Genomic DNA, 21,928 nt, shown 5'->3' with positions numbered 1-21,928 from the left:
GTCCGCCTGCCGATGCAGGGGGCGCGGGTTCGTGCCCCGGTCCGGGAAGATCCCACATGCCGCGGAGCGGCTGGGCCCGTGAGCCGTGGCCGCTGAGCCTGCGCGTCCGGAGCCTGTGCTCCGCAGCGGGAGAGGCCACGGCAGTGAGAGGCCCGCGTATGTAGGCTATCATGGCCCCCAAACAAGTTATTTTTTCCTCTAAATGGGCACTTGTTGTCAAGCTCCTGATTTGCAAGGTATCTCAGCCATTCACAGAACATTAAGAATCTCTAACTTCTCAAGAGGCTAATCAGGCCTGTGCCTGAGAGAGCCTGAAATCAAGTCCAGCAGCTAAAGGACAGGTTCTCGAAAGTAGACAGTGTTGGAGGGCAGGGTGATGAATAAGCTTAGATTTGCCATCAATGTGTGAGTATCAGTCCAAGGCCTTTACAGACCATGGGGGCCAAACAGCTGGTGAGAAGGTCGGCTTAGGTTTGAGAGGTTCAGCTCATTTTACCGAGAAGGCCCCAAAGGGGGTCTCATTTTCCTTCATTCAACAAAGATTTAATGGCCACTGACAACGGCCACAGCCTGTGCTAGGCAGTAGTTGCAGAGAAGTGAACAAAATAAACCAGGGTCTACAGGTACACAAGGGAAAGGTGCTTTTTCCAGCACACACCACTAAGAAGGCAGCCGTGTGTTCCCAGTTTTCACCCACCCCCTCCCCTGGAAACCCTGCACCACTTTGCGACCCCCAAGCTGGCAAGCAGGCAAGCCTCACAGCAGTGTTCACTGCCAGAAGCATCCCTCAGAGTTAGGTGTTTCCTTTAACAGTCAAGACTGTTCTGGAAACACTGCTGCTACGGTTCTATTTCCTAACTCACGAGGAAGACTACACACACACTTCTAACAGAAAGTAGATCCCAAACCCCTTCCCACAAATGCCATGAGGAAAAAAAAATCCAGCGATAAGAGAGGCAGGAGCAGTGAGTCTTCATGTCCCTACATCCTTCTAAGGACATTCTGGGAAATCTCCACATGATAAATATTCAAAGGGCAGGTCAATTGGGTCCCCTCTCCACTGTGAGCTCAGCTGCATTCCTTTGAGGAAAGGTCAACAGGAAGTGACCTCATGAGAACTTTGCCCTTAATCACGTTAATTTAAGGACTACTGAAGCAACATTAGGGGGGAGAAATTCACAAAACATATGTACAATGTATTATAATGTTGAAAAAAATTAAACATAGGAAAAAAAAATCTAAAAGCTAAGGAAAATGCCAGAGGCTGGTAATGGGAGAAGTGGGGAGGGGCTGAGCAGCAGGTATACAGGAACTCTGTACTTTCCGCTCCATTTGCCGTGGACCGAAAACTGCTCTAAAAATAAGCTGTTTTTTTTTTTAAATTAAGGAAAGGAAAGAAAACTACGTAAGGTCAATATGAAGAAGAGAACAATCTGTGTGTGAGGGTGTGTATATGTGTGTGCGCGTTGCCAGACTACTTTTCTTCACTTTTCAAAGTTTCTACCATGATCCCGTTATTTCTGCAATTAAAAAAAGACACGCAGGAAAAGAATATGAAAAAGAATGTATATATATATATATATATATATGTATGTATAACTGAATCACTTTGTTGTACAGCAGAAATCAGACACAGAGAACAGACTTGTGGTTGCCAAGGGTGAGGGGGTGGGGGAGGGATGGACTGGGAGTTTGGGATTAGCAGGTGCAAACTATTATATATAGAAAGGCTAAACAACAAGGTCCTACTGTACAGCACAGGTAACTATATTTAATATCCTGTGATAAACCAATGGAAAAGAATATGGAAAAGAATGTATATATATATATAACTGAATCCCTTTGCTGTACAGCAGAAATTAACACAACATTGTGAATCAACTGTACTTCAGTAAAATAAATTCGTCATGGAATATTAAAAAAAAAAGACACGCACACACACACACAAGAAACAAGGTTATTTTTAAATGTTTTATTAAGAGGAAAAAAAAAGACTCCATGAAACACAGCCGATTCCCATGTGAAATACATTAGGCCAGGCTTGTGATCCATTGAGGCCACCTAAGCCATTCTGCAAGCCATGCCGGGGACAGGGAAGCAGGCAGCCATCCCTCTGCATCAGGCTGGCCCGCTCACGGCCCTGAACCGCACAGGCCCTGCCGTCAGAGCTGCGGCATCCACCTGCCAGGCTGGCATCGGTGCTGGGGAAAGCCTCATGGCACAGCTTCTTTATTATGTAGCTTCAATCTGAAAACAGATCTCCTTCCCGCGCCAGCTCCCCAAACATCAGCACCAAGCGACAAAACACCAGCCTCCACAAACCTAACAGGCTTTCTTCAGGCCTGGGCTTCCGTTTCTCAAAGCTGAGCTTCTGTAAGTGACCTTTGGTACCAGCCACTGTGTCCAGCAGAGACAGAAGAGAGACTGGTGACTAAAATGCCTTGAAGGGGAAAATAAAATAGTATCACAGTGCCGCAAAGGAAGATGAACTCCTCTGTGGGCTCATCAGACTGTCTGCATTCTGTCTCCAGAACTGCTTGCTGCCTGGGGCCTGTGTGAGGTTAAGTGAGGCCCTGGCCTTGTACGCAAACTTTAAGGGGGTGCCAAAACACACAATTACTAAGATAATCTTTTTTAACGAATTTTTTGAAAATCAAAAGTAATTTTTTAAAGTTCACAATGAACAAAATAACACACTTTTAAAGAAAGGCAGGGTCTGATCCTGAGCTTGCAGGATCCAGCTCACGCCGCCTTAGTCTGGCGTGCTTGGGTACAGCTGTGCTGGAGAAGATCCCTAACTGAGCCACAAAGAAGAGCATGGATTTGAGGAAAGCCTGATTTCACTGATTAACTGTGTGACCGTGGGGGCATGCTACCCAATAATCTAAGTCTCAGCTTCCTCTTCTGTAAAATGGAGCTAATACCTTCCTCATTGAGTAAATGACCAAATAAACATACGTGCAAAGTACAAGCACACCGTCTAGCATAGTACCTGCTACAAAAATGGCAGCCAGAATTCTGATTCCAAGAAGAAGCCGGACATGATTCCTATGTGCTGTTTGTCCTTCTAGCCCATGCAGGAGACTTTCAAGCAGTTTTCAGAGGATGGGTTTTGACGGGATATTGGGTTTTCCCTACCGTCTCCCTGAAGACAGACTTTTCTTATTGTGCCTTCAGCTGGTAGAACTGAGGGCCATTCCTAGCACTGAATTATGCCAGGGGAAGAGAGCAAGTGGGAGTGAAGAACTAGGACGATACCCACCCTAGTTAGCTCCTCAGGATAAACAGGCAAGTGGTACCCAAACAGCATGGCATGGCAAGCAGACAAACAACTTCTGCGTTTCTCAGCTTCGTCTTCCTACAGCAAAGCACAGCCATTTTTTTAAAATAAAAGGAATCAAACCACCGGGACAATTTCTTATCCCCTGCAGTCCTTGCTAATTTACCTACCAGCCTGGGAGAAGCCACTGTTCCCCTGCCACAGGTCTTGAGCCTCACCACCAACTTTGGACCCGATAACGCCAACTCTGGGATTTATTTATGTCACCTTGGAATTACTATTCTCAAACGGCACCTAGAGTCTGAGTTCATGTTTATGAATTATTCTACCTCCAAAACAAAGGCATTCCACTGATCTGAACCACAGACCCCAGGCAACCTTGAACTTCCAACCCAGAAATTTAAAAATACCTTTTGATAACCATCTCCCCTGGACCACCATCTCTCACCCAAGTGTCATGAGCATCTATATTACTGCTAGGTCCCTTGGAAACACTAGGGAAGAAGAAAGTGATCTTCAAGGAGGTGGTTTCAATAACACAGCAGGGAAAGATGTGCAGTGCCCAAGTATGTCTCAGGTGACTGTTTACATATGTGACCAGGCTTGGCTTAATTTGCAGGAAAAAATCTGAACAGGTTTTTCTTTTCTTCCACCTCTGAGAAACAGTTTACTTTTCTCACGTTAAATACCACGGCTGGCTAATTATAAAAACAATAAAAATTCATTATAGGAAATTTACAAAACACAGAAAAGTTCAAAGGAAAAAATAAAAACCACTCACATTATTCCTATCCAAAGAACACCACAGGTAAAACACCCTTTTCTCAATGCATATAAACACATGCATCTTATACAGAATTTTAAACATATGTGGTCATCTCTTAAGTAACAAGCTAAGAGTATAATCCCAAAAGAGGTAAGTTACCCCCAGAGAAAAGAGAAGAACATTCAAGAACTGCTACAAGAAGAACTTCCAATGAAGAACATTGGAAGTAAGCTCAGAACCTTAGAACCTCATCATCCTGTAGAAGGTCAAGGGTGACTACATTTTACAAAGAAATGGAAAGAAATTATTTGAGACAAAGTTTGCCTCTTCAGAGAGTTAAGCTTCAGCAAATATTTACTGGGTACCTACTATGTTCTGGGCGCTTTACCAGGCACTAAGAAAGTGGAGGGTGTGAAATACTTCAGAGGAAGTTACTCTCAATAAACGGGAAAAGACTTCCAAAGCTTTTCCCAATAAAAAACTATGTGACCTTCAGCAAGTCATTTAACCTCTTTGTGCCACGGTTTCCTCTTATATAAAATGTGGACTAAACATTAGGATGGTTGGTATGATCAAATGACTTTGTACACGTAAAGCCTTAGAATTCAGCCTGGGACTTAGAAGTGCTCAATACAAGTTGGTGCTCAATAAATAAAAGGAGTGGGGAAGAGAAAAAACACAGAGGTATAAACACAGAGCGTTGATGTTAGCACCCCCCAGCGTAGATCTTAGCCTTCGGAAAAGCTTCTGGAAGGGGGTGGGCGGGGACTGGGTGGAAAGCTCTCACATACCAAGCAGAGGAAGCGGCAGGTGTACATATGGGAGGATGTGAGGGATGAGGGCTCCTGTGGTTTGTATTAAGAATGGCACAGGGCTTCCCTGGTGGCGCAGCGGTTAAGAATCCGCCTGCCAATGCAGGGGACACGGGATCGAGCCCTGGTCCAGGAAGAGCTGTGGAGCAACTAAGCCCGTGCGCCACAACTACTGAGCCTGCGCTCTAGAGCCTGCGAGCCACAACTACTGAGCCCACGTGCCACAACTACTGAAGCCCCCACGCCTAGAGCCCGTGCTCCGCAACAAGAGAAGCCACCACAATGAGAAGCCCATGCACCGCAACGAAGAGTAGCCCCCGCTCACCGCAACTAGAGAAAGCCCGTGCACAGCAAAGAAGACCCTACGCAGCCAAAAAATAAATAAATAAATAAATAAATAAATAAATAAATAAATAAATAAATAAATAAATAAATAAATAAATAAATAAATAAATAAATAAATAAATAAATAAATAAATAAATAAATAAATAAATAAATAAATAAATAAATAAATAAATAAATAAATAAATAAATAAATAAATAAATAAATAAATAAATAAATAAATAAATAAATAAATAAATAAATAAATAAATAAATAAATAAATAAATAAATAAATAAATAAATAAATAAATAAATAAATAAATAAATAAATAAATAAATAAATAAATAAATAAATAAATAAAGGAACGGCACATGGGGGCGGGGATAGCGGCAGGTCGGGGGAGGAGTGAAACAGAGGAGGCGGGGAAAGAAAATGGGGCCAAGACGCCTGATTTCTTTCAACCATGCTTCTCAGTTACAGCAAAACAGGCAGAGTTACATTATCCCACATCACAATCACTTCGAAAAGGAATGCTTTCTGGGCTGTTCCGATAAAGCAAGTGGAGATGCTTTATGTATTTTAAAATTACTTTTACAAGTTAGCATTTTCTAAACACTCTATAAAGAGGATGCAGTGAGCTGATGCTTCTTACCTGCTCTCCAGACATCTCCAAACTCATCCATAATGTCTCTCTTGAGTTCCTCTAGCACAATACAGCAGACCGCAAATAACATATTTCTTATTTGGGGGGTATTATTAAAAGTAAGGACTTGAGAACCAGATTAGATGAGGAATTTGGTCTTTGCTAATTCACAATAACTGGCTTTCTCCTTTCAAGAAAGGAAGAACAAATACATATATATAGAAAAAAATACACAGAATCTAAAAGTGAATGGAGCTGTGACCAATACCTTTGCTAAAAAGAATGTCATTACTTAATGTGTTTATCTTTGTTGACAGGTTCTGCACAGTTAAGATTCAAAGCTTCATGGTTTAATAATACAAATAACACCTGCCATGTCACGAGTTTTCTATAAACTGCCAGACAATCCCTTTTTAGATATTATCTTCAATTCCCCAAAGAAATCCCAAATTTCCAAAATTCCAAATCTTAACAAATGCTAACCATCAAGCCTTTGACAAGCAATTTATTTAGAATCCATGATTTGTATCTCAATAATTATTATTCAGTAGGTATTATTACCTCCATTTTTAAAATGAGAGGAAAGTAGGACTCAGAAATGACATGACTTGCTCTAGACCACACAGCTTTTGAGTGGCCAGCGGGGATTTGAACACAGGTCCCTCAAGGCCCGTGGTAGCCAGCTTCCAAGATGGCTCGCAGTGGTCCTTGCCGCCTGGCATCCACACTTTTGGGTAGTCACCTCCCACTGAATCATGACTGGCCTGTGTGACCCAGAATCTGGAAGTGACAAAGTAGGACTTCACAGCCTAGATCATGGCAGTTTCTGTCTTGGTCTCCTCATAAATGACTCACTCTGGGAGAATCTAGCCGCCATGCTGTGAGGACACTCGAGCAGCCTGCCCGAGGAGCCTATGGGCTTCCTTGGAAACAGATCCCACCACCCCAGCTGACATCTTTACTACAAATATCCAAGCCAGAGCTGCCTTTCTAAGCCACTCCCAGAGAAGCTGTGAAAGACAGTATTTACTATTGACGTAAGTCACTCAATTTGGGAGGAATTTGTCACACAGCAATAGACAACTAATACATGTCCCGAAGCCTGTGTTCTTTCCTCCATGTCTATACTGCCTTTCAGCGGCTTCTGTAATTTTATCTCTTAATCATTTTCACTGTATACTCATATAGAGAATTAACAAGATACTTACTGACATCAAACCTATACACCCTATCAGGTCTCTGAGATAAGTATCTACAGGACATGTTATTTACATCTATTTCTTGCTGGCATTGTTACAGACTTTATATACACAATTGCTCTTTTTGATCTACCCCTTCAAAAAACGGGCAGCTAACAGAGTTCATGAAGCCTCTGCTAGGTAGTCCAGGAAATGATTTAGTCCTATTTTTGGATAAACCCCTTGTACAGGTGTTTTCTTAGCATATTTTAAAATAAATAAACAGCCTTGCTGACACAGCACTACACACCTATTAAAATGGCTACAATAAAAAGTGCTGGTGAAGACCCCACTTCTGGATCTCTGCCCCTGAGAAATCACGCCCACATCAGAACCTGCACGTGACAGCTTCTAGCAGCTGTACGTTTATAGCCATTCTATTCACAACCGCCCCAAACTGGAAACAACCCCAGTGTCCTTCAACAACTGAATGGCCACACAAACTGTGGTACATCCACACAATGGAATACAACTCAGCAACAGAAGGGAAAGAAAGATGGTCACAACAACTTAGAAGAATCTCAGAGACATCTGTGTGAGTGAAAGAAGCCAGTCTCAAAAGGTTACATACTCCGTGATTCCACTTATAAGACACTCTGGAAAAGAACAAAGAGTGACAGAGCAAAGATCAGCGGTTAACAGGGGTTGGGGCAGGGGACAGAGGAGGGTGACACAAAGGAACAACATATGGGAATTTTCTGAGCTGCTGAAAATGTTCCATATCTTGATTGTGGTGTTGGTCATACAAATCAGTACACGTGGTAAAACTCACAGAACAGTACACGGGGGGAAAGAGTCACTTTTACTGTATATTATTTTTTTAAAATTATTAATGCACATATGCTTTCCTTCCAAAACATTTTCCATTCCTTTTTCCCTTAAAAAGAAGTATATCTGTTAAATCACCTTCAGGGCCTAGAGCCCTGTTGATTTCCAAATCTAAAAAAAACAACAGACGCTGATCAAAAGGACTTCTGCAAGCAAGCGACGTGGAACCTGTGATGTGTATCTCAGGAGTCCACCGTCTCTCAAACAATTCCATTCAGTATCTTCCTCGACAGCTGAGGACAATCTCCCACTTGCATGTCCCTATGAAGAGTCTTGCCTGGGAGCCAACAATCTTTTAGGAGAAAACTGATACAACCTCACAGGTTCTCAATAAACACGTGCCAGGTGAGTAAACGTTGGGGCTCATCCCTGAAGTCACAGGAGATTAACTGTATCTGTCCCCAAACCGTCCCAAAAGCAGTCTGACGGTCTCTGGGAAAAATCAGCCCCCCACTTTGGGCCACTCTCTGAGCACGAGGGTGACCATCCACGTAGACGCCTCTTGTTCTGGCAGCCCATGGAGTTAGCACCTTTCAGGGTCAAAAATGTCTCAATTTGGACCCCGAAAAATATATGGTCCCCATGAAGACGAGGGTTTTTCGGCCTGTTTTGTTCACCGACGTGAATCTCAAGAGCAGCGCCCTCCGGATAAAAGGTGCTTGACAGATCTTTGTTAAAAGTGAGATAGATCAGTTTTATTCTTTCTAGCTTGTGAAGAGTTATTGAGAATCTAATGAGTTGTGATTTTCTAGCTGCCTAAGATCCTATAAGATTTTCATTAATCCATCAAAGAAAGGCTCTTTTCTAAGTATCTAGAAGATACAACAGAAGTTTGAGACATGGCCCCTGACCTCCAGAAACTAACTCTGGGGAAAAAGGCAAAATTCATACATCGGGGAGGAAATAACTAACGATGTGAGATACTCTATGGATAAAACGAGTTATGCATCAGTCAGCTTCCCCAACGCTTCTGTGGATAATCTCAAAAGGTGAGCCAGCGGAACTGAGACACAGACATTGCTTTGACTGGGAATTTGAAAAATGGGCATGGCTTGGCTGTGCCACAAATGGGTATCCTCCCTCTCAACATATGGTTGTCCTGAAACAGCCCTGTTTGCTAGGGACGGACTAGGGCTGCCACGAACTAACACCTTTGCTCACTGAGTGCTTCTGACCAACAACAGAGAAAGGGGGCACATAAAGAGTCGTCACAAGTGAGGAGAAAGTAACACACAGGCACACCTCCCATCCCAGCCTACCTGGTGGGCTTCTGCAGGGAACAGTTTTGCTATAAACTCACACCGAGCAAGCTTGATCGATTTCTACCCCTTTCCTCCCATTCCGGAAGGTGTGTCTGAGTACAAGCGAGAGGAAGGTTGTTTGGGGATAATGTCTAATCAGGGACAAATCACTATGACGCCCCTCACAAGGGAACATTAGGTTAGAACTGCTGCTCTCGGGGCTCAGACATCAACCTTTAAGTGATGGGGACCTGCGAGCTTCAGCACAGCCCTGGATGGTGGTGGACCAAGGCCTTTCCTTCCTATCTCTGCCCTTCCTTCCTTCCCTTTTGATCCCTCCCCCAGGAAGTTTTTTCCCCTTATTTTTGCCTGTCAATCCTACCCATAAAGGCTGCTGTTCCCCACCCTCACCCCATCCTTGTACACCCCCCCACACACACACACACACCCATCACAAGAGGGGCCCTTCATCTGGGCTAAACAGGAGTCCTTCCCTGGAGGGGTGGAGATGGGGGTTCAAACTCCAACTTGGTGATTCTCGATCACAGCAGGAGAGGCATGAATGCTTTATCCCGGGGAATGGAACGTGCGTGACGCTGTGACTAATTGACTGAAGGACCGCTTGACTTTCAAGGCGGGGCCGTGGATGCTATCCTTCCTGCAACATGCAGGACAGCGCCACCATCACCAGCAAACTGTCCCGAAGTGCCAGTGGAGAGAACCAGGAAAATGAAGCCAATCCCTAGCGAAAAAGCAGGGCATTGTGAGGGCAGCCCCACAGGTGGCTGGAGTCTTTGGACCCAGGTCTCCCTTCCTGAGATGACCCACCTCTGCCCTTTCTGGGGTTGGAATTGAGAGCTACGAAATTCCCCTATTCTGCTTCCTATAACTCAAGGTGGGTGTCTGTCCCTTGCAACAAGAGACCCTCTTTTCCATAGATTTATGTACAGATTGTCACTGCAGCCAAATACTGCAAGCAGAAGAAATGACCGATAAAGGGCAACATTAGGTTCATTATGTAGAACTATACAGGGGGATATTATATAGTCACTGAACATTTTCATTTCAATGAAAACTCAGTATGGAAAACACTCAGACAATGTTATGGGGGGAAAGTGACTTCTAATTATACATGCATCATTCTCCCAGTTTTTAAAAATGTATGTTAGTATGTATAGAGAAAAATACTGGGAATATATCGAATATGCCAAAAGTCAAATGGAAATAAATCAAATCTTAATCTTCATAAATTTTGACCAGAAGGATTGCAAGGGATTTTTACTTTCTGTTTTATAAGTAAATACTTTTCTAATCCTGTTATAATAAACAGACTACAAAGGGAACACTAAAATAAACAAGCTAACAAACAAAACACACTTCTTTATTGAAAGCTCAACTTAAATGCAACTTCCAACCAGAATCCAATGTCTTACTATCCTGAACACTTCCACGATTACAGTACCCTTTGCAAAGCTCTGGTCATATACCACCTTATATTGTAATTATCTAGATAATTCTCCAATCTGGTCTGTATGCTACACTCTGAGAGCAGGGAACTGTACCCTGTTTTTGTGGCACCAATGGTAAGTAGTAATTCAACACAGCTGTTCAATAAATATCTGTTGAATTGATAAGTCCTTACATAAAGTGAAGTAAAAATAAAACAGCAGTGAATATGCAAGTTACCCTGGTCAGTTGACCATCTTGATAGTAAGAGGTGGGGGAAGGACTAGATTTCCTTTTTAAAGTCATATCAATTAAATAAAAATAGATAGGAATATTGTGGTTCTATATTCTGCAAGTTGTTCACCAGGATATTTTCCGTTCAATTCATTTGCTTGGATTACGGTTATTATAAAATCATTCAACTTTTCTTTACAGGCTCACAAATATCTGTGTCTAATTTTTCAACGTGGTAAATCTTTAGTTTACCCAAATCCTGACATTTCCAAGCAGTTCACTCTACTAATAACATTGGCCCCCAGTAAGATTTCATGCCAGACAACCAAAAGATCCGGCAAGATTATAAAGGAAGATATTAATCTCTGATTAATAATGGCCTCACAGGGACTTCCTGGTGGCGCAGTGGTTAAGAATCCACCTGCCAATGCAGGGGACACGGGTTCAAGTCTTGGTCCAGGAAGATCCCACATGCCACGGAGCAACTAAGCCCGTGCGCCACAACTACTGAAGCCCGCGTGCCTAGAGCCCACGCTCCACACAACAAGAGAACCCAGCACAATGAGATGCCCGTGCACCGCAACGAAGAGTAGCCCCCGCTCGCCGCAACTAGAGAAAGCCCGCGCGCAGCAACGAAGACCCAACGCAGCCAAAAATAAATAAATAAATTTACTTTTAAAATAAATAAATAATGGCCTCACAAATCTCCTAAGCAATATTAAACATGCAGATAAATGCCATTCTAGGTTGACAGAATTGGTAGGCACTGCCATCATTTTTTTCTTAAAGAAATGAAATATTCCCATCAAGTATGTCTTGTTATCCAAACCCCAAATGGTCAATGCTAAGCAGATGTCCTGCAAGGCCATCATAAGAGGAAAAGGTGAAAATCATGCAGACTTAGTGACAAGATTTGCACACATTATCAAATACGTAAAGTCCTTAAAAATAGCTCATCTCTCACGGTGACTTGACGTGATCACTAAGCCACTTTCCATATAATTAACAGTAATAAACTCTTTCTCATAGATAATGTTAAATGGAAGATGAAAGATCAAATCTTCCAACCTGTCAGAACGGCTATCATCAAAAAGACAAGAAATAACAAGCGTTGGTGAGGATGTGGAGAAAAGGAACCCTCCAGCACTGTTGGTGGGAATGTAATTGGTGCAGACACTAAGGAAAACAGCATGGAGGCTCCTCAAAAAATTAAAACTAGAACTATCATACAATCCAGCATTTCTACTCCTGGGTATTTAAAGAAAACGAAAACACTAATTCAAAAAGATACACACACCCCTATGTTCATTGCAGCATTATTCACAATAGCCAAGACATGGAAACAACCTAAATGTCCAATGACAGATGAATAAAGAAAATGTAGTATATATACACAATGGGATATTACTCAGACATAAAAAAGAAGGAAATCTTGTCATTTGTGACAACATGGATGGACCTGGAGGGGATTATGCTAGGTGAAATAGGTCAGACAGAGAAAGATAAATACTGTATTTTCACTTATATGTGGAATCTAAAAAACAAATGAATAAATATAACAAAACAGAAACAGATTCACAGATACAGAGAGCAAACTAGTGGCTGCCAAAGGGGAGGAGGGTGGGGCGATAGGCAAAATGGGCAAAGGGGATTAAGAGGTACAAATGGGGCTTCCCTGGTGGCACAGTGGTTGAGAGTCCGCCTGCTGATGCAGGGGACGCGGGTTCGTGCCCCGGTCCAGGAAGATCCCACATGCCGTGGAGCGGCTGGGCCCGTGAGCCATGGCCGCTGAGCCTGCACGTCCGGAGCCTGTGCTCTGCAACGGGAGAGGCCACAAAAGTGAGAGGCCCGCGTACCGCAAAAAAATTAAAAAAATAAAAAATAAAATAAAACATAAAAAATTAAAAAAAAAAAAAAGAGGTACAAATGACCTGTTATATAATAAGTAAGTCATAGGGATGTAATGTATAGCACTGGAAATACAGTCATTAATACTGAAATAACCTTTGTAGGGTGCATAATCTATAAAAATATCAAATCACTGTGTTGTACGCCTGAAACTAACATTGTAAGTCAACTATACTTAATTTAAAAAACAAAAAAAAAACAAAATTTTTTTAAAAAGAAAGATAAAGGCTTCCAATTAATATATCAGTCAAGATGCTTTGGATGGCAATAACAGAATTAGAAAGTGGGTAAACTTATTGTTTATTACACTAAGTCCAGGTCTGCATTATTTGGTATACAAAATTAGCTATTATTTAGTGTAGTAAGCTCCAGGTGCAGTAAGATCAGTGACTAAGTGAGGCCCACAAGAACTCTGCTTCCATCTTTCAGCCCATCACCCTCTTGCCTTCACCCCAAGGCTAGTCACAATTTTGGCTGCTGTGGTTCCAGGCATCACATTCAGTCCAGCCCTTGGGTCTCTCTTTCAGAGCACAGAAATATTCCCCAGATCCTTCTTCAAAGACCAACAAATGTTGGAGGCTTCTGAGAAGCACTCTGCTTAAGGACAAAAGGAGCATGAAGAAGGCTGTGCCATCACTGGCCCAACGACACCGACTGTGTAAGAGTAAAAGGCATGGAGCTGCAGCAGCGCTTCGCCGTAACAGCTAATCAGGCTGCAGCAGTCTAATTAACCGCTAGGCAACAAGCCAGAGTGCAAAAAGCAACAAGCTGGGATGGCAGGGTGGAAGGACAGAAAGAACCTGGGTCCCGGGTGACGCTGTGAGCTGAGGCATTGAACCGGGAGCCCCTTCCTTCTTATTATTACTTGAGGCAACTAACTGTTTGATGACTTTCACTGCTATTAGTCAAAGATTCCGTCACTGGAAGAGAAATGCACTCTTGAAGTTTCCTTCATGTTTTAGGAAAAGAGCACCAATAACTTGCCCAACATCACATTTTATCACCTATACTCCCAACCCTCGCGACCTTTGACCCCCGTCTCTAACTTCCGTATTCTAAAATGTCATGGTGTTCTCCTTATATAAATTTTTTAATCTTATTGACTTATTTATTTTTCTTTTCCATTATGGTTTATTACAGGATATTGAATACAGTTCCCTGTGCTCTACAGTGGGACCTTGTTGTTTATCTGTCCTATATAAAATAGCTTGCATCTGCTAATCATCTCCTCAAACTCCCAATCCATCCTTTCCCCACCCTCCTCCCCCTTGGCAACCACAAGTCTGTTCTCTATTTCTTTGAGTCTGTTTCTGTTTCAGTCATTGCAAAACTTTTAATTCAAGTCAAGCAATATTTATTTACCTTCTATGGGCAGGAGAAACAAAAATCAGGAAAACGTACTTTCTGACCTGACAACAATGCTTGTTATCTGGTTCAGAAAATGAGAATACATAAACAACACTACATAATTCATGCCAAAATAGGGAAACTAAACTCCTTTTACAAGCACCTACGTGTGCCATTCCAACCTCTTCTTAGAATGTTACATCTTGCTTTTACCCAGGGCACCATTTTTTTGTATTGCTTTCAAAAATATTTATTTTCCACAATCTTTCTCTGTGCTAAAAGACAAACAATTCGATTCTGAATTTCAGAAATCTATTTGATCATAACCTTAAACACCTTGTTTCCCCAGATTTTCAAAATAAGCAGGGTTTGTCTTTTTGTTTTTTCATTTTCATGTCTTTTCAACTCAGTTTTAGTTAGGAAAGAATAGAACTGCTCCATCCCCATGAAGTAAATGGAGTCTGACCTCTTGAACAGAGCAATATTAGTCTATGTCTTACACACAAAAATGTGTTATTTTTCCAAAGCTGAAAAAATGCCCTGACCTTTAATAAGTTCAATAAGTAGACCATGTACAATGTTTCCCTAATAACTTTTGCTCTTCAAAAGATACCACTAAAAGAGGAAAAGATTAAAAAATAACCTGGTAAAAATATTCATAATACATAGATCTAACAATGCACTTGTATATGGAATATACACAGAACTCCTATAATTGCAAAATAAGATGACATTAAGTGTATGCAGTTCATTGTATGTCAATTATACTCAAAAGCTATATAAAACAATCAGACAAAAATCAATGAAAAAGAACAAAGTGTTAATGGACACAGCACAGAGGAAGATAGACAAATGGCCAAAAAGCACAGGAAAACTTATCATTTCCCTTTCAGGGAAATATAAAATTAAACCACAAAGAGATACCACTACACATCTACCAGAATGGCTACAATGAAAAAGATGGATAATTTCACGTGTTCATGAGGATCACAGTACGTGGAACACTCCTATATCACTGGCGAGAATGTAAAATGGTACAAACACTTTGGAAAAACAGATGGCAGTTTCTTATAAACATACACTTATCATAAGACCGAGCAATAAAAAGGAAAGCAGATCTCCGCACAAAGACTTGTTCACAAATGTTCATAGCAGCCTTATTCATAACAGCCCAAACTGGAAACAGCCAGAGTGGCCAAGGGTGACCAGATCAACAAATTGTAGCACAGCCAGACACTGAAATACTACAGGGCAACAGAAAGGAACACACTGACAAGATGATGGCGGAAGGGAGGAGGGCAAAGAAGGAGACGGAGGCGGAGAGAGGGGAATAAAAGTAAAGGAGAAATTACATCTAGACCTCGTGAAACTGCAGCACTCCAAAGGATCTTAAAAGCAGCCAGAGAGAAAAGACAGACTATTTACAAATAACAGTTAGCCTGACAGTGGACACCGCGACAACAACCGAACCAAAAGAGAGTTGATGAATACAGGATCAACAACCCAGAATTGCATGCCCAGGTAGCTCATCATTCTGGGACAAATTGAAAGGCACACAAAAACTGAGGTTACCCCCAAGAGATGCTCACTAATGGAACTTCTAAAAAATATATCTCTAAGAAGGAAAGGGAAAGTTATCCCAGAAGCTAATTTTTTCAGGTAGGTTTTACTTTCTTCTTCATGCTTTTATTGTCTGATTTTTTTTTAATGAGCCTGTATATTTTTACAATACCCAACTTTAAAGGTTAGCTTAAATTGTTAAATTAGAAAAAAACAGAAATGAAATCAAATACCACATTCCCAGAACAACAACTTGTCAGGGCTAATATCAAATTTCCCTTAAAAAACCTTAAAGAATAACTTGAAAGGACATGAAAATTAGGTTTACTTATTCACTCAGCAAGTATTTAGAAAGGGTTTGCTATGTGCCAGGCACTATACTAGATCCTGAATTAATATGATGAGAACAAAAAACGAAAGTCACGTAATACTGGATTTATAAGTCACTTATTCTCTAAGATACCTTTATGAAAAGGTCAAAGTCTACACATAAAGTGGAGTCACTCTTTGGTGAGGAATATTACATAGTACAGAGTTAAAGGTAATCCAGTTTGGCCTGAGGCCCTTTTGTTTGAAAACGTATGCACAAATATGACCATTTTACACATGAAATTAATTCAGTGTAAATGATGAATTCCCATATTAAATTGCCCATCTTGCCGTCTGATTTCCATCCCACACTAAATAAGAAAACTGCCTGAGTTCCTAGGCAGCACTGAGCATGCTGAGGCACGTTGTACCTGATGGTCCCTGGTTTATTTCACAAGTATCAAAGGCTTAGAGCACCACATTGAATAGGTACCAATTGTCCACTTCTGCTCAAAGTATCCACTTGGCAAAACATTTTTAACTGACTTAAACCAGGAGGAGGGCAGCCTATGAAAAGCCAGTTTCTCCACTTTAAAATAAAGTTTCTGGGGGCTTCTTGATTAAAAACAAAGGCAGCATTTGGCATAAAAGGACTGGTGAAATCAGTATTTCAAGTAATTTTGAATGGAAACCGTTGGGCTCTGCTCTTCCCAGACATGTGGAAGTGCTTAAGGCAGTAACCTGGCGGAAACAGAGGGTGAGGGGCCTATGATGAAGTGAGGCCACAGCAGAAACTCTAACCATTAAAAAGCAAGGAAAAAAATTTTTTTAAAGTTGATCCACCGCTTCCCATTCAAAAGTCAGGCTTGGAGAGCCCTCCTTTCAATCAAAAGTACCAAATAATATGAGAGGTGCAGCCCCACGAACCTTTAAAAGCCCACCCTCTCCCCTGCCAGGCAATGGTAAGCAACACTTGGAATAGCTGTGCACCCAAAGTAGAAAGGACTTGAGTGACTGTATTTGGGGATTATAAGAGCCCTTCTCTTGTCTGTAGCATCTTCAGTTCAAGGGGAAAGTGCATTTCACTAGGCAGGTCTCTAAAATAAGCAAGGCCAGTTACAAAAGCTTTTGCTGTCAAAGCACTAGCCAAGTACCTACAAATCCATACAACTTTCCTCATCCTCTGAGAAAGCCATAATGCCGTCTTTCCTAAAATGTTCAGTATGCAAAAATTGGGCTCCTGTCTCTTCTCCAGCATTCTCTAACCTCCTCAAGGATGGAAAAAGGTTTTCTTTTCTGATGTCTATCACAGGCACCCTCCTTATAAATACATATCATTTTCCAAATGAATTAAACTCTTCTATGAATATTAGAGCTCAATGACTATTAGAGGATGAATTCCACTTTTAAAAAAAAAAACCTAACCCTTTCAATACTATATTCGATTCTTATCTTCTTAAAACCATTTCCTTGGACAGTTTCTTAAATAAAAAGCAAAACAAAAATATTCACCCAGGTTCCTCATGGTCTTAAGATAATTGTGACATAACTGCAACATACCAGAAGAAAATTATCTAGGATAGATTTTTAAATCTCCTTTTGGTAAATTTGGCCCGCAGAGTACCATTAGTATTCTCTTAAGACCTAAGGAATTCAATCCCTGTATAAAATTCCAGAAAAAGACTAACTATGTGAAAAGGGACATTATAAACCTACCTTCAGGATTCCCACAGGGGAAGAACACCTTAAATGAAAAACCACACCCCAACTCACAGGAGGCATGCTACCGAATCTGTGACCCTACGGAGCACAGCTACATCATCACCAAGTATTTCAAGTTTCTCGTCCACAGAAAATAAAGAAGAGATTCTGGGAAGCACTGGGCTAGCAGCTCACTATTTCCACCAACACCTCGCCCAGCAAGCCAGCCACTGGCCAATAATGTGTCTCTTCATTTTACCCAGAAGCAGCTCTATTAGCCAGACATTCTAAAAACACAAACGTTTCATTGTGCTTGGAGGAACTCCAATATTGGTGCCTTGCTGCAGAACGATGCTGCAGGAATATAAAGTGAGCCATGTGGATGCTGAACCCACACGAAGAGCATCATCAGAAACCGTCAAACCCAGAAGACCAACCCCCAGGAAAGGCTGAAGGTCAACCCCCGGCCAGAAGGTTGTGGAATGTGGGAAGACAACCAAAGGGAGAAGACTTCAGAAGGGCCTGCCTCACGGCAACAATGAGGGCAATTTTTAAGGCAAATGTCCCAAAGCTCTCAGGACCAAAAAGGCCTTTCTTCCTCCTTTCTGTCCTGTTTAGACTGAATAAGAAAAGCAAGACAATGCTGGAAGATGTTCTAGAATGGGCTTGGCCAAGTCACCACATGCAAAGCACAGTGAACCTAACCCATTGCTAGGCTGGGGTCTGGCTCTGCTGAAGACCCTGCCTGCTGGGTGGGGGAGATGGGGGTCCCCAAAAGCCATGGCTAAGGGGGAACCGTGAAACAGGGGAGGGCGGGGCTGAGCAAGTCAAACCTGGGAAACTAACAAGAAAGACATCAACAACAATAATAAAATGAAACAGTCAGAGGCCACCATGGTACTCCAGAAGAATCAGAGACAGGCTGAGCCGGCTAAACTATTCCAGATGAAAGGCAGTCTCTCCACATCTCAAGGGGCTGATCTGATACCAGGGTCCTCGTTTCTTTGTGCGCCTCACCTCCCTCGTTTCTGGGGGATCCTGCACAGACTCCAGCTGGGCTCCAACTGCCGTAAACGACATCCAGACTGATTACGGGGAACTCATTTTTTCCCCTCAAACAAAACACACACACACACACACACACACACACAGACGCACACACTCTCAAAGGTCTAGCAGGATCACACAGCTAAAGTTTCCGGAACTTAAATCGTAAAACCACAATCAGAAGTTGTTGTCTGGAAATGCTCACCACAAAAATCTCTGTCCTTTGCTTAAAAAAAAAAAAAAAAAAAGGAAGAAAGAAAAAAAAAACTTTGCTCTTCATAAATGTTGGCGGCAAAGAGGGACAAAAATCTAACTTAGGCAGAGGGCGTGTTCCTCTTTGTCACCCACCGGGGTCCTCGCGCCGGCGTGGGCGAGCGGAGGGCACCCGGCAGCGCGGTGGCAGCCGCGCCAACGGCCTCCTCCCCGGCCCGCGGTCGGTCGCAGGGGCCGAGATTGCAGCCGGAGGTCCGGAAGCCGCGTCCGGCGCTGTCAGCGCGCCGGGTGGGATGGGAGGAAGAGGGGGAAGGGCGCCGCGGGGCGGAGGAGGCGAGAGGGAACGCGCGAGGAGCCCGCAGCCCGAGTCCCTGGAGGTGAGAGGAGGGTGCAAGGGGCGGCGCGGAACCCGGAGGCCCCCGAGCTCCGGCTATTGTTGCCGGGCTGCCCGCCCCGGGCCCGGAGAGCGACTCTCCCGCCTCAGTAGGGGAAGCCCGATCCCACCCGCCGCCCCCTCCTCCTGGCAGGACCCGCGGGCCACGCAGCTACCTCCACCCGCGCCCCGGTCGGTCGGCTCCGGGCGCCCGACTCGCACAAGTTGCCGCCAGTCCGCCGGGATCATTGTTCGCCGCGCGCCTCCTACCTCCACGGCGCAGGCGGCTCCGGCTCCCACTCCCGGCCTCCGGGCTCCGCAGCTCCGAGCTCCCGGCGGCCGAGGGCGCGGCGGCTCCGGCTGCGCGTGCGGCGGGGACGCTCGGCTATTAATACCCGCGGGCGGCGGGGGCGGCGGCGGCGGCGGCGCGGACACGCGAGCGGGGCTGGCGGTGGCCGGCCGAGGTCCGAGCCATCAAAGGTGGCGCGGGGCGGAGGGGAGGGCGGAGCAGGCGGGGTGGGTGGGGAGCGGGCTCAGGGTCGCCATGGCCGCCTCGACGCCGGGCCGAGCGCCACTCGCGCGGGGAGGAGCGGCGCAAAGCGGGCGGCGGCCGCGTCCCCGCCCCGCGCGCCAGCCGAGCGCCCGCAGCCCTGCGCCCGCGCCGGCCCCGCCGCCTCCAGACCGGCGAGCGGGAAGTGAAGGAAGGCGAGCCCCTCCCCGGGCCTGGGCCGGCCCCTCAGCGGGGGGAGCCCGGGCGCCGCGCAGCCCGAGCCGCGGGGACAGCGGGAGAGCCACAGCCCCCTCCAGCGTCCGCGCCCGCGACCTGCGCGCCGGCGCGCCCCGCCCCGCTCCGCCCCGCCCCTGGGGCAGGTGCGCCGGGGGGCAGCCCGCCCGAGCGCCCCTCCCCGGCCGAGCGAGCCCACCTCGGATCCGCGCCTTACTTGGTCCTACGGCCGGAGCCGGTCTCTCCGCTCGGCGCCGCGGGGCCGAGCGCAGGAAGCTCCGCGGAGTGCGCTGCGCCACCAGGGACGCGCCAGTCCAGCCTCTGTGGTTGAAAGCGAGCTAAGGCAGCGGGAGGCGAGCGCACGGACAACACCTGGAGCAGCTGGAGGAGGATCGGTGGCGCGGACTCTGCGGGTCGCTGTTGAGGTTGTGCAAGGGGGAGCCCCGCCCGGGTGCCCACCTACGACTTTACGTTGTCGCGCGGACAGCGGCGCTTCGCAGGGACCCGCGAGCACCACCCCTTCCCCGGGGCCACAGGAGCGGGCTTCCGGCACCACCCTGGGCTACGAGGGACTTAATCCCGGAGGGGCAGTTGTCACCTCCCCTCCCCCCGCCGCGGCCCAGCGTCCTCCCCCCACCCCCGCGAATCCCCCGACAGTCCCCACCCCTACTCGCCCCCTCCGAGGACAGGAGCAGTGCCCCGCGGGGGAAAGGAGTGAAATAGGTTAGCAGGTTTGCAGATTCCTGTTCAGAGCTCCCGGAACTCGTTGGAGGAGGAAGCAAGATTCAGGACCCAGCAGGCAGGCACCTAAGGGGGGGAAGTCCCTGGGCCCCCCACCCCCAGCTGGGAGCTGCCGCTTTACCACCTCCCTCCCCCTTTCCTCAGCCCCTGCTCTTGCCCTTTCTCCTCCTCGCTGTGGATGGGCCCGCTGCACGTGGAGGGAAAAGGACGCGCGGCAGGAGGTTAGGAACGAAAGCGACCCTCTGCTAGATGCCGAGGCTAGTGGGCACCCGCCCCTGACGGCCGCTGACCCCAGAACTCTGGTCGTTTTGCGCCTTAGAGAAGTTTTCGACCTCCAGCCTCGAGGCAGGTTTCTTGGGAGAGGCCACGACTGAACTCAAAGAGGAGCAGGACAGGGGCCCCTGTGATACAGTGGGTCCACACGAGAACACGGTGACTGAGAAGGACGGGGTCACCTGTGCGTAGCTAGTGTGAGTAGTTTCTGAAGCAAAGAGACATATTTTGAGTTTGAGGTGCTGAACTGTATTTTTTTTTTTAACGTCTGTATATTGGGAGAAGGTGGAAGTAAAAAGGGTCATCTGGGCCTCAAACCTGCAAAGAACAGCAGATGGGAAGTTTGTCATCGAAGAGAAGCAATAGTGGCCTGGAGGCGTGGCTCTGGACAAACCATAGATCAGAGGTTTCTGTGATTCTCTGAGTGTGCTTCTTGGACCTGTCGCGGTAGCAGCACCTGGAAACTTTAAGAAATATAAATTCTTGGGCCCCTCCCCAGACCTACCTTATCGGCTTCTCCCACCTCAGTGGGCATCAGAATTGCCTGGTGGGCTGATTCAAAGACCTACTGAATCAGAAACTCCAGGAAAGGGAGTTTGGAGTGGGCTTGAGAATGTGCCTTTCTAACAGGTTCCCAGGGGGCTCTGGGCCCACACTTTGACAACCACCAAATTAGAGTACTGGGTCTCAGAATCACAGAATCACATCAGACTTGAAAAAAACCCGCAACGCCAAGGCTTCACCCCAGCCAAATATATCAGGATTTCTGGGGTGGGAACCCAGGCATAAGTATTGTTAAAGTTCTGGAGGTGATCCCAGTGCGTGGCCAGGTCTGTGGCAGACCTGGGATTCTGGTAAATGCAGATCTGGTTTAGTAAGCTTGAGGCACGATATTTCTAACAAGCCCTCCAGTGCTGTT

General features: G+C 45.3%; 1 protein-coding gene across 5 annotated transcripts in view; it reads right to left on the bottom strand.

The window, feature by feature from the left end:
- The window catches only part of FARP1 (FERM, ARH/RhoGEF and pleckstrin domain protein 1), a 303,222-nt gene extending 283,571 nt beyond the window's left edge, over positions 1 to 19,651 (bottom strand). For 2 of the 5 annotated variants that reach the window (XM_024123132.3, XM_024123133.3), the window contains exon 1: positions 19,542 to 19,651. The gene's annotated coding sequence lies outside the window, so the exon portion shown is untranslated. Of the gene's footprint in view, positions 1 to 18,655; positions 18,684 to 18,890; positions 18,917 to 19,447; positions 19,512 to 19,541 lie in introns of those variants that run through there. The other 3 variants (XM_055089686.1, XM_055089687.1, XM_055089688.1) reach the window with 3 other exon arrangements.
- Between the last annotated feature and the right edge of the window lie 2,277 nt (positions 19,652 to 21,928).

This window comes from Physeter macrocephalus, chromosome 13, assembly GCF_002837175.3.
Source record: "Physeter macrocephalus isolate SW-GA chromosome 13, ASM283717v5, whole genome shotgun sequence".
Classification (NCBI taxonomy): Eukaryota; Metazoa; Chordata; class Mammalia; order Artiodactyla; family Physeteridae; genus Physeter; species Physeter macrocephalus.
This window is presented reverse-complemented; position numbering and strand designations above follow the sequence as displayed.